General features: G+C 39.8%; 1 non-coding gene across 1 annotated transcript; it reads right to left on the reverse strand.

Annotated features, from left to right (window-relative positions):
• Positions 1–11,160: 11,160 nt before the first annotated feature.
• On the reverse strand, positions 11,161–11,263 carry LOC130036245 (U6 spliceosomal RNA). The gene has a single exon (XR_008794298.1). It is a non-coding gene; the product is annotated as a U6 spliceosomal RNA (small nuclear RNA).
• Between the last annotated feature and the right edge of the window lie 2,082 nt (positions 11,264–13,345).

Here is a 13,345-nt window from a genome sequence, read left to right on the forward strand (position 1 = left end):
TTTATATCTAGAGGTGAAGAGACAGTACAGTGGGTGGGGCATTTTCCTCGCATGCAGGCAGCTTGGGTCTCATTGCTGGGCCACCTATTGTCCTTTGACGCCTCCCAGGAGAAATCCTTGAGGCCAGACTGAGGAGTTAGTCTGAGCACAACTGGGTGGGTCCAAAAACCAAAGGGAAAAAATCATCTTCAAATAAAAGAGTATCATGAATCTGAAGAGAGTGAATAGTGGTCATGAAGATATTTTGTAGAATATCACATCTGTAATTTGCTCCTCCCGTTTTTCATCAATTTGCTTGAGCGAGCACCAGTAACATCTCCATTGTGAGACTTGTTGTTACTGATTTTGGCATATTTAATACGTCACCGGTAGCTTGCCAGGTTTTGCCGTGCAAAAATTGTTTTAATATATGGGGAAATACATGAATGAATATGAGTTAAGCGTAGGATGCAAAACTTGCAGTAGTCAATCAAAAAAATTCTTATTAAAAACAGGGAGGGGACCGGAGCCATGGTACAGCACTACCTGTGACAATAAAGGCACCTCTCCTCTTCACCCCCTTCCCAGGCAAAACAGGAACCAATACAGTCCAAAGCATACTTATTGGCTAAAGTAAAAATCATCCTTTCTAAAGTGTAAAAATCTAGCTTTATCAATAAGTCATTTATTGATGCCTGATTTTTGTCAGTGTGAGCTTGGTTTATACAGTAGAAACCAAGAAGTTTAGTGTTTCCTAATTGCTAGACAAAAACAACCAACCTTCATTCTGCTTGATTATCAAGCAAAGGCTGTGTGTGGAAAGGTCAGAAGCACTTATTCTTGATTACTTGTCCCCGAGACAAGGTCACAGCTTCTGAGAATTTTTCACTCCCTGGGATATCATAAATATGAGAAGGGATTCCTTTCACCATGGCAAACACCTTCTGGGTCTTTATCCTAACACTTCAGATCCTCATCACAAAGTGACAGCTTTCTGACACTTACGGAAAATTGTCCCCAGTGTCAGGAATTTGACTGCATTGAATTCGGTCCCCAAGGACAGGATGACATGTGTCCTTGTATTCTGGTTAACCTATTAGACGTTCCACCAGCATTGTCCATTCAAAATGGTGAACAATTTTGATAATAAAAATGAGACAAAATCATTTAAAAAATCAAATCATATGTTAATGATATTAGAAAGATCAAGGGAGAAAGCTGTTTTATAGAAAATGTTCATAATATCTCAAATTCTACTCCACCCTTTTTTTTTTATTGAATCACTGTGGGAAAGGTTACAAAGCTTTCAGGTTTAGGTCTCAGTCATGCAAATATCAAACACATTTCCCTTTACCAATACTTGTTTTTTACCATGAAGAACCCCAATAAAGCCCGACCCCCCACCCCTCCCAGTCCCTGTGAGGCAGATGAATTCTAGTTAACACTCTATCTGCTTTGATTAGATTCACCGTTTCAATAAAAGATTCACCACTATTATTTAGAGTTTACCCCCCCCCCCCCCAACTCAGACATGCTGAAAAGCATTGTGAAGTGATTTGCTTTCTACAGCTGGGTTCAAGAATTAAATGTTGGTTTTGGATTTCTGCTATTTTACCTATTGACCCTGGAAGTATTTCTACTGAAAGTCAGATAGTTATGAAATTGGTTTCTGTGTTTTGGAGTCATGGCCGTGCTGGAGAGCCGCTCGTGGGGGGCAACTGGTGGCCTCGGTAGGGCGTGAAGGGAGGACCGAAACGCCGCCCTTCCCATGAGGTTTTAGTCGCCCCCACACCCCCGGCTCATGCCTGCTGTCCACAAGGCTCCCATGCGGCCACCATCTTTCTTTCCAGAGAGGAGAGGGCAAATGGGGCAACACCCTTTCCCCTCCGGGCAGACATGATGGCCTGGATTAATGCATAGTCCTTTCACTTTTCTGCTCCAAGCTGCGGGGTTCTGCATTAAGTCCTTGTGCTTCTGGGGCCGTGGCTGTGCTGGAGAGCCGCTCGTGGGGGGCAACTGGTGACCTCGGTAGGGCGTGAAGGACGGACCGGAACAACTCCCTTCCCATGAGGTTTTAGTTGCCCCCACACCCCCGGCTCATACCTGCTGTCCACAAGGCTCCCATATGGCCGCCATCTTTCTTTCCAGAGGGAGGAGGGCGGAAGGGAGCAACACCCTTTCCCCTCCAGCAGACTTGATGGCCTGGATTAATGCATAGTCCGTTCACTTTTCTGCTCCAAGCTGCTGGGTTCTGCATTAAGTCCTTGTGCTTCTGGGGCTGTGGCCATGCTGGAGAGCCGCTCGTGGGGGGCAATTGGTGGCCTCGGTAGGGCGTGAAGGATGGACCGGAACGCCCCCCTTCCCATGAGGTTTTAGTCGCCCCCACACCCCCAGCTCATACCTGCTGTCCACAAGGCTCCAATGCGGTCGCCATCTTTCTTTCCAGAGAAGAGAGGGCGAATGGGACAACACCCTTTCCCCTCTGGGCAGACATGATGGCCTGGATTAACACATAGTCCATTCACTTTTCTGCTCCAAGCTGCTGGGTTCTGCATTAAGTCCTTGTGTTTCTGGGGCTGTGGCCGTGCTCCAAACTTAACTCTGATTTTCAGGGAGAAAGGTTGGGTGGTTTACATCGCATTGATCACTTTGTATATAGAGAGATGTTGCGCGGCCGCGCGGTTTTGAGAAAAAGTCCTAGTTCCCGCATACTCGAGCTGTGTTTGTAGAGGCTTCTGGTCACTGGGGTTCAATCTGGGGGAGGTGGGATGCGGTACCTACCCCATCTGGGACTTCCCGATGATCTCGGCTCTTTTTGGAACCTGTTTTTTTTTTTTTCCTCCGGGACCTGTTTTTCCCTCCCTCCATGTGGTCCTTCTCTTTGGCTGTATGTTCTCTACTCCACCCTTTCCCTTAAATTTTCCCCAGTTAAGAACCTACCATAGATATATAATCAACAAAGAAATGTAATGAAATATTTCAAATCTTAAAATTTTTATTATTTTCAAAAGGAAATTTCAAAAAGGAGATAGTATCCACTGTACTTTCTCTCTAGTCTTGATATAAAATTCATTATACATTTAAATTTTACCTTGTTACCAAGAATTAAATTGAAATAAGCTTTGAAAGACACTGCTTATCTATTTTGATCATATGCAGACCATTTATTTTATTGAGATTAAAGTGTTATGGGGGAAACTTTTGTGGCTATTTATCACCTTTACTATGATACTTCATGTTTTGTTCTCAATGACCCAAAATAATCTGCATTGTAACATGTACAGAAAACAAATATAGTGATTGAATATGTAGATTATACTTCAAAACACTTTTCAAATGCATAATTTAAATAGTCATTTTAAAAATATATTCTCACTCTCAGCCAGGTCTTACTTTCTCTGTTGAATTAAAATACTGGTAGCACTGATTCTTTTGTCATCCAGTGGAAAATGTTCCCTTAAGAATGGGACCAATAGTCACTGTGATAAGCTGGACAACATTTCCATACCAAAGAAAAGGACAGCTGAGTATTTTAAGTGGTCACATATTAATTACATTTAATAGGCTAAATAACAACTAATATCACACAATAAAACATGCTGTTTATTGTCCTTGAAAGAACTATGGAAGTCTGCCAAAAGCATAGCTCTTTTCTTAGCATTTATTATCAAATGGACCACTTCTCTGAAAGTCACATTCTAAATGACTATTGATGCTGTTGCGTTTACTGTCTTACCTCTACAAAGACTGCGGCTGCTTCTTTGCTAATTGTCACCCGATGAAGTTTCCCATCAGCCACAGTTTTAGAGCCAAGATTAAAAATATCAGGTTCCTGGTGTCTGTCTAGTTTATATGTGATCTGCAAACTTCCTAAAGAAGGCGGAAATGGCATTTTTAGCTAAAACAGAATTCCATAAAGAAAAAAGGAAAAAAAAACCCTTCCAGTGTGGAACGTAAACCTTTTACTTGTTGTTCAGTTCAATTTAAATCTAATGTGTATTTATTTGAGCTCACCTGATAATTAATATTTCTATTCAATAGAGCCAGTCTGAGTTGGGGAAAGACCCAGAATCAGGCTCTCACCAGGCTGTTCGAGGCAGGAATAGGAACCTGCAGGTGGGCTTGTAAGAAACCCCAAGACAAACCAGGACTAAAATATGACCTGTGACCACTTAAAATTTCCACTGATCAGAACAGCACTCACTTGTGTGAAAAGGACCCCAGTATAGAATGACTTTTTTTTTTCAGATATAAGCTTTTCCATCCTAAGAGACAGTAAACCAAACAAGTGTTTATTGAGTCTATGTCTTCTAGATTATGTCTGTGCCAGGGTTGTTGTAATTTACTGGATTTTTATCTTTTTGTGTACACATCCTGTCATTGTCACTGTCCTCCCGTTGTTCGTCGATTTGCTCGAGCGGTCCCAGTAACGTCTCCATTGGAGACTTTGTTGTTACTGTGTCTGGCATATCGACTACGTCACGGGGAGCTTGCCAGGCTCTGCCGTGTGGGCGAGAAACTCTCGATAGCTTGCCTGGCTCTCTGAGAGGGGCGGAGGAATCGAACTCCGGTCGGCCATGTTGGCTGAGAGCAAGGCAAACACCCTACCGCTGTGCTATCGCTCTAGCCCTGAAGGCCATATTCAGAGTGCCCTATTTTACTCTTAATTTCAATAGCAAAGTTTGTTACTAGTTGTTTTCTCTTCCTTCTGTCCGAAATCAACATTTGGGACTTTTTTTTTCTCATTCTGGAATAACCTATCATGCATCTGGATTTTATTTGCACTTAAATTGTTCTTCCGTTTTCTTTTTGCCAAAATTCTACCAAGTATGGGTTGTATATTCTCCAATAGTGGGGCTGTTACAGCAGCTGCTGGCTCTCAGGTTATTGTCCTCAAGCAATCAAGATTGAAAGCAATAGATGGAGATCATATGGTCAGATTCAGAAAAGATTTTGCTCAAGGGAAGGAAAAGGAATGTAGGTAAGCTCCCAGATTATGAGGAGGGATTCCAAAGAAGAAACGTTTTCCCTTTTCTAGGTTTTCCTTTTTTTAAAAAAAAAAAGAAGTGGGGTGAGGGGAACATTTCTTTATCGTGACTCAAGAATGTTGGCCACTGAAACAAGGGTGAAGACTCTGAGACAATTATCTTCTGTTGTCTGGTCATCTGGAATTCATCCATCATTATCCTGCAGGGCCAAAGTCATTCAGCTTATCTATCAGGTACCACCTTGGTCACCCTTCTGACATTCCACACTGATAATTCCTTTCATCAGTCCAAATCTCTCCCAGTCTATTCCTTTTTGTCCCTATCATTGTCAAAGAACTTTAACCTGGAAAATCAACATCCCATTACTAACTATATGCAGAGGTTCCCATAAAATATTTCAAACTGTAAAGAAAGAAATTTCTACTTTTAAAAAGATTTGTTTCATTCTCCAGTCATTAATTACAGAATTTAGGGTTATGTCTGTCATAATGGAACTAACATAACGTAAACATAACATAACATAAACATAAACATAACATAAACATAAACATAACAAATATAACATAACAAAATAAAGTTACTAACCATTATTAACAATAAAATAAAAGTCTCCCAGAAAAAGATTTTCTAGGGTCAGAGCAATATTACAGGGGATAAATAACTTGCTTCAATCCCCGATATGACGTATGATTTCCTGAGCCCACCATGAGTGATCCTTAAGCACAGAGCCAGGAGAAATTCTTGAGCACAGCTCAGTTTCAGTTTTTTATATCATGCATTTCTATTCTTTGCCAAACTCCTTTCTTCTTTTCCAGTGGGTTGGAGTCACCTTTGTTTTTGTGCTGCACCAGTGGTGCTCAGTGCTTACTCCTAATTCTGTGTTCAACCCTAACTCCTGGTGGGGAACAGGTACTGGAGATCAAAATTTTAGGCTGCTTTCAAGCAAATAATTTTCCTGCTATATTCAAGCAAATTCCATTCTCTGGTCTAGGAGTCACTTTTTTTCTTTAGATCTCTTAAGGTGGGAATGCAGGGTTTAAAAAAAATATTTTAAATTAGATTTTATTGAATCACTGTAAGATAGTGATCTCAATGCTGTTAATGATTTGGTTTCAGTCATACAATATTCCAACACTCAACTCATCCCTCTACCAGTTGTAATTTCCCTAGTTTCCCTCCAACCCCTCCAAGCCACCCCTCTCCCCAGCCTGCCTCTATGGTAGGCACCTCTCTTCTCTCTCTCTTTCTCTCTCTCATTTTAGGCATACAGATACAGATGCTGAAAGGTTTGTATCCCTTTACATACTTTCAACACTCAGTTCTTGTCCAGAGTGATCATTTTCAACTAAAGTTGTCATAATGGACCCTCTTCTATTTTAACTACCCTCCACTCCCATAACCTTATGGTAATTTCCAACCATTGACTAATCATCCAGGCCTGTTTTTCCTGGCCTTAGATATTAGTTTCATACTACTTTTTTTATATCCCGCAAATGAAAGCAATCATCCTGTACCTGTGCCTTTCCTTCTGACTCATTACACTCAGCATGATACTCACCAAGTCCATCCATTTATAGGAATATTTCATGACCTAGTTTTGCCTAACAGCTGTGTAGTATTTCACCGTGTAGATGTACCATAGTTTCTTTATCCAGTCATCTTGTTCTCAGGCACTCAGATTGTTTCCAGATTCTGACTATTGTGAATAGTGCTGCAAAGAACATAGAAGTGCAGATGGTGTTTCTGCTGTGTGTTTTTTTGACTCTCAGGGTTTTCCCAGAAGTGGTATTTCTGGGTCAAATGGGAGCTCACTTTCTAGTTTTTTGAGAAATGTCCATGTTGTTTTCCAAAAGGCTGGAACAGTTGGCATTCTCACCAGCAATAAATGAATTCATCACTTTCTCCACGCATCTGAATCAGCACTGGTTGCTCTTATTCATTTGGAAGTGTGTCAGTCTCTGTGGTGTTAGATGATATCTAATTGTTGTTTTGATCTGCATCTCCCTGATGATTCGTGATGAAGTGCATTTTTTCATGTGCCTTTGGTCATTCAAATTTCTTCTTTGAGGATGTTTCTGTTCATTTCTTCTCTCTTTTTTTTGATGGATGTGGATTTTTTTCTTGTAAAGTTCTACCAGTGCCTTGTATTCTTTAATATTAATCTGTTATCAGATAGGTATTGCTGTCTTTGTATCTTAGTCACTGTTTCTTTTGAGGTACAGATGTTTCTTAGTTTAATATACTCCCATATGTTAATCTTTGCTTCCAATGTACTTGATCAGTGATGTTTCATCTTTGAAGATGCCTTTAGCTTCAATGTCTTAGAGTATTTTGCCTATGTTTTCTTCCATGTACCTTATGGACTCAGGTCTGATGTTGAGGTCGTTGATCCATTTGATCTCACTTTTGTGCATGGTGGTAGAGGTCAGAGTTCATTTTATTTTACATGTAGCAGTCCAGTTTTCTCAGCACCGTTTATTAAAGAGACTTTCCTTGGGGCCAGAGTGATAGTACAGTGGGTAGGGCATTTACCTTGCACGCAGCCAACCTGGGCTGCAGCCAACCTTGGTTCAATCCCTGCTGTCCCATATGGTCCCCCAAGCACTGCCAGGAGTAATTCCTGAGTGCAGAGCAAGAAGTAATCCCTGAGCATTGCTGGATCTGACCAAAAAATAAAAAAAATAGGCTTTTCTTATTCCAGTTCATATTTCTTGTTCCCTTATCAAAGATTATGTGATGTTATATTTGAGTTCTGTACCAGGATATTCAGCTTTATTTTATTGGTCCATAGGTCTGTCTTTATTCCAATGCCATGCTGTTTTAATTAATACTGCTATATATGTAGTACAGTTTGAAGTTAGAGAAGCTGATGCCTCCCATCTTCTTTTTTTAAAAGGATTACTTTAGCTATTCATGGGGGTTTATTGCTCCATAAAAATTTCAGGAGTGTTTGATCAATTTCTTTGAAAAATGTCATGGGTATCCTTATAGGGACCACATTGAATCTATATAATACTTTGTGGAATATTGCCATTTTGACAATGTTAAATCCATCCAATCCATGAGCAGAGGCTGTATTTACTTTTCCTGTATCCTTTTTTATTTTTTGAAGTAGTGTTTTGTAGTTTTCTTTGTACACGTTCTTTATCTCCTTAGTTAAGGTGATTCCAAGGTACTTGATTTTCTGTGGCAGAACTGTGAATCAGATTTTTTTAATATCACCTTCTTCTCATTCATTCTTTGCATATATGAAAGCCATGGACTTTTGGGTACTGATTTTATAACCTGCTAATCCATATACAACTCTATTATTCCTAGGAGTTTTTTGGTAGAGACTTTAGGGTTCTCTGAGTATAGTATCATGTCATCTGCAAATAGTGAGAGCTTGATTTCTTTCTTTTCTATCTGGATATCCTTAAGATCTTTTTTCTTTCCTAATTGCTATGGCGAGTTCTTCCAGTTGAATAGAACTGGAAAGAGTCAGCAACCTTGTCTTGTTCCTGATCTTAGAGGGAAGGCTTTTAGTTTTTCACCATTGAGAAAAATGTTTGCTGTGGGCTTGTGGTAGATGGCTTGGCTGTATTGAGGAAAGTTCCTTCAATTCTCATTTTGTAAAGAATTTTTATCATGAATGGGTGCTGAAAATTGTCAAAAGCTTTTCCTGCACCTATTGGTATGATCATATAGTTTTTATCTTTTCTTGTGTTGGTATGTGTAATATGTTGATTGACTTGTGAATGTTAAACCATCCTTGCATCCCCAGGATGAATCCTACTTGATCACAGTGTATGATCTTTTTGATAAGTCACTGGATTCTATTTGCTAAAGTTTTTTTTGAGAATCTTTGTGTCTGTGTTCATCAGGGATATCCATCTGAGATTTTCTTTTTTGTGGAATCTCTGTCTGCTTTGGGTGTCAGGGTGATATTTGCCTCATAAAAACTGGGAGTGTTTCTGTTTCTTCAAATCTCCTGGAAAAGCTTGAAAAATATTGGCAATAGGTCCTTTTAAAACATTTGAAAGAATTCCATCTGGGTCTGTGCTTTTGTTTTTGGGAAGGCTTTTGAGTATCATTTCTATTTCCTTGACAGTAATAGATTTGTTCAGGTATTCCAAATCTTCTTGGTCCAGCCTTGGGAGGTAATAAAAATCCAGGAATTTATGTATTTCTTTAAGGTTTTCTTGTGGGTTTTTTTGCCTTTATGGGGGGTCACACCCAGCGAAGCTCAGGGGTCACTCCTGGCTCTGCACTCAGGAATCACTCCTGGCAATGCTTGGGGGACAATATAGGATGCCAGGGATCGAACCCCGGTCAGCCGCATGCAAGGCAAACACCCTACCCGCTGTGCTGTCGCTCCGTTTTGTGTCATAAAGGTTTTTATTTTTGTGTCATAAAGATTTTCAAAGTAGTCTCTATGAATTTCTGAAGTTTCTGTTGTGATGTCCCCCTTTGCATCTCTAATGCAGTTTATTAGGTTTCTCTCTCAGTTTCTTTGTGAGTCTTGCTAGTGGCTTTTTTTTTTAATTTTATTGAATCACCGTGAGATAGTTACAGGCTTTCATGTTTGGGTTACAGTCACACAACGATTAAACACCCATTCCTCCACCAGTGCACATTCCCCACCACCAATATCCCCGGTATAACCCCCCTTTCCTACCCTCCCCCTGCCTCAGTGGCAGACAGTATTCCCCATACTCTCTCTCTACTTTTGCACATTATGGTTTGCAGTACAGACACTGAGAGTTTATCATGTTTGGTCCATTATCTACTTTCTGCACACATCTCCCATCCTGATAGATTCCTCCAGCCATCTTTTTCTTAGTGATCCCTTCTCTATTCCAGCTGCTTTCTCCCCTTTGCTCATGAGGCAGGCTTCCAGCTACGGAGCAATCTACCTGTCCCGTGTATCTACTATCCTAAGGTGTCAGCCTCATGTTATGTTGTTTTATACTCCACAACTAAGTGCAGTCCTTCTATGTCTGTCCCTCTCTTTCTGACTCATTTCACTTAGCATGATACTCTCTATGTCTATCCATTTATAAGCAAAGTTCATGACTTCCTCTCAGCTGACAGCTGCATAGTATTCTACTGTGTAGATGTACCAAAGTTTCTTTAACCAGCCATCTGTTTTAGGGCACTTTGGGTTGTTTCCAGATTTTGGCTATTGTCAACAGTGCTGCAATGAACACATAGGTACAGATGTCATATCACTGTGCTTTTTTGCATTCTCAGGATATATTCCTAGAAGTGGTATTGATCTTGTTTGTTTTCTCAAATAACTAAACCCTGATTTTGTTGATCTTTTGATTTTTTTTTTTTTTAGTGTGTGTGTTGGGGCGGGGGGGAAGGGGAGATTCCAACTTATTTATTTATTTATTTATTTATTTTGCTTTTTGGGTCACACCCGGATATGCACAGGGGTTACTCCTGGCTCATTCACTCAGGAATTACTCCTGGTGGTGCTCGGGGGAACATATGGGATGCTGGGAATCGAACCCGGGTCGGCCGCCTGCAAGGCAAACGCCCTACTCGCCCTACCTGGTGTACTATTGCTCCAGCCCCCAACTTATTTATTTTTGCTTTAAATTTTATTATTTACTTTCTCCTGCCTGGTTTAGACTCCTTTTATTGGTCATTTCCCAAGATCTTAAACTGTGAGATTAAGTTATTGATGTGGGCGTTTTTTCCTTTCTGATGAATACTTCCAGAACTTATAAGCTTTTCTCTTAACACACTCTTGCTGTGTCCCACAGTTCTGGTGGTTCACTCTCATTTGTTTCCAGAGATCTTTCGATTTCTTTTTTGATTTCCTCTCTAACCCACTGATTGTTCTGTAGTAAGCTGTTTAATTTTCAGATGTTTGATTTGATTCTCTGCTTCTGTGTGTGATTCTTCTATTTTCAGTGCATCAATGGTCTGAAAAGATAGTAGATATAGTTTCTACCCTCTTAATTTTATGGAGGTATGTCTTGTGCTCCAGTATGTGTTCTATCTTGGAGAATGTCCCATTTGCACTGGAGTATAATGTGTATTCAGCTTTTTTTTTCTGGTTTCCAACTATAATTGGTTGATAGTTATTTATTTTTTATGGGTTTCTTGTTGAAGTATAAAACATTGTTTTCGACATAACAGTCAAAGGACCCTTGAGTTAGCTACTTTTATAGAACAGCTTGGTTATTGATACGCCAAGAATAAAAATATGGAATGCTTCATGAATTTGTCATCCTTGTGCAGGGGCCATGCTAATCTTCTCTGTATCATTCCAATTTTAGTATATGTGCTGCTGAAGCGAGCACTGTATTCAGCTTTTTGAGGATGAAAAGTTCTGTATATATCTACTAACCCCCTCTTACATTTCTTCCCTCAAATATACTGTCTTCTTGCTGAGGTTTAGTCTGGTTGATCTATTGAGAGGTGACAAAACAGTGTTGAAGTTTTCAACTAATATGTTGCTCTCAATGTCTTTCTTCAAGTCTATTAGCAGTTGTTTCAAGTATTTTGCTGGTCTCTCATTTGATGCATGTCAGGCAGGGCATTTGCCTTGCATGTGGCCCGGTCGGCTGACCCAGGTTTGATTCATTCACCCCTCTCAGAGAGCCTGGCAAGCTACCTAGAGTATCTCGCCCGCATGGCAAAGCCTGGAAAGCTATCCGTGACATATTCGATAAGCCAAACACAGTAACAAGTGTCATAATGGGGTCGTTACTGGGCCCACTCGAGCAAATTGATGAACAATGGGAGGACAGTGACAGTGACATTTAGGAGTGTGAGTTCTTCCTGTTATACCGATCCTTGATGATTAAGAAATGACATTCACTCTCTCTTATAACCTTCAGCCTGGTCTATGCATTCTTTTACCAGTACAGATACCCTGGCTTTGGTGTGGGGTTTGTTTGGTTGAAAAATTGTTTCCCAGCCTTTGAATTTGAGTGTGTATTTGATTTGATAGTTCAGATATGTTTCTTGTATGCATCAGAATGTTGCGTTCAATTTTCTAATCCATCCTGCACTCTGTGCTTCTTGATTGGTATATTTAATCCATTGAAATTGAGAAAGATTATTGTGATAGCAGTTGGTGTATTTGTGAGACTTTTCTTATCTTAAAGTAGTCCATTTAGTTCCTCTTGTAACAATGGTTTTGTGTCCATGAAGTTTCTGAGTTGTTCTTTATTTGTAAAATTGTGTATGGTTCCTTCAAAACTGGATGAGAGTCTGGCTTGGTAACGAATTCTTGGTGACTCACTCACTTCATTGAGTTTGTTCACTATATCCCACTACTGTCCTAGGGCCTGGAGGAATTTATCTGAAAATAAAAGCAGAAATGACAGTCCTGAACAACATGGTAGATGAAACAAAAAACTTACTGGAAGGCCTCACCAATAGAATAATAGCTGCTGAGGGTAGAATCAGTGAATGCCAAGACGAGGTACAGAGAATCTCCAGACAGCAGAAAATGGAAAAGACTCTCAAAATAAACCTACAGATGACAAGGGAAAATTGTAATGATGTTGAGAACAATTGGAGTTCCAGAGGGGCAGGAAAAAAATCATGATAAATAAGCAACCATCAAAGCTATCATTTTTGAGAAGTTACCAGAGCTGAAGAGTACTCAAATTCAGGAGGCCCAAATGGTACCAGCTAAAAGAAGTCCAAATAAAAATACCTCAAGACATATTCTAATCAGAATGACAGAAACCATAGATAGAGGTAGAACACTGAAAGCAGCAAGATCAAAGAAGGAAATTGCTTATAAAGGAGCAGCCCTAAGATTCACAGTGGACTAATCATATGTGCACACCGTGGATCATATGCTGAATTTGTAAAAGACTAATTATGAAGGATGTCACTGGAAAATTAACAAAATTATAACATGGACTTATTTCATAGTAGTGTTTCTGTATTTGATTATAGGTATTTATCCTTGTTTTCCCATTATATAGGAAGTGATGTCGTTCTTAAATACTTAGGTAACAGAATATAGTATATTATATATATTTATATATATGTGGAAAGGGGGAGGGAAAGGGAAAGAGAGAGAATAGTATAAGTAAATGAGGAAGCATACATAAAATGATCATTTTGATAAAAATGTGCAAAAATTGTGCACTTTTATGTGGGGCACAGCTAGGTGGGCTTATACCCAGATAATACCCAGCTCTGTGCTCTGGGGTTGCTTCTATGGGAGACCATGTGACAACCAGGGTTAAAACTTTGGTGGTTGTATTAAGGCAAATACCTTAATCTCTGTGATGTCTCTCTAACCCTGTGCTATCTTATGCTATTCTGAAAACTGGAAATTGTATCAAAATTAAAGGCTACCATAGGATATGTCTCAGCAAAGCAGAAAAAAGCCATATATTTTTCATAACTTATATTAG

Source organism: Sorex fumeus, unplaced genomic scaffold (assembly GCF_029834395.1).
Source record: "Sorex fumeus unplaced genomic scaffold, SorFum_2.1 ptg000063l, whole genome shotgun sequence".
In the NCBI taxonomy this organism is placed as follows: Eukaryota; Metazoa; Chordata; class Mammalia; order Eulipotyphla; family Soricidae; genus Sorex; species Sorex fumeus.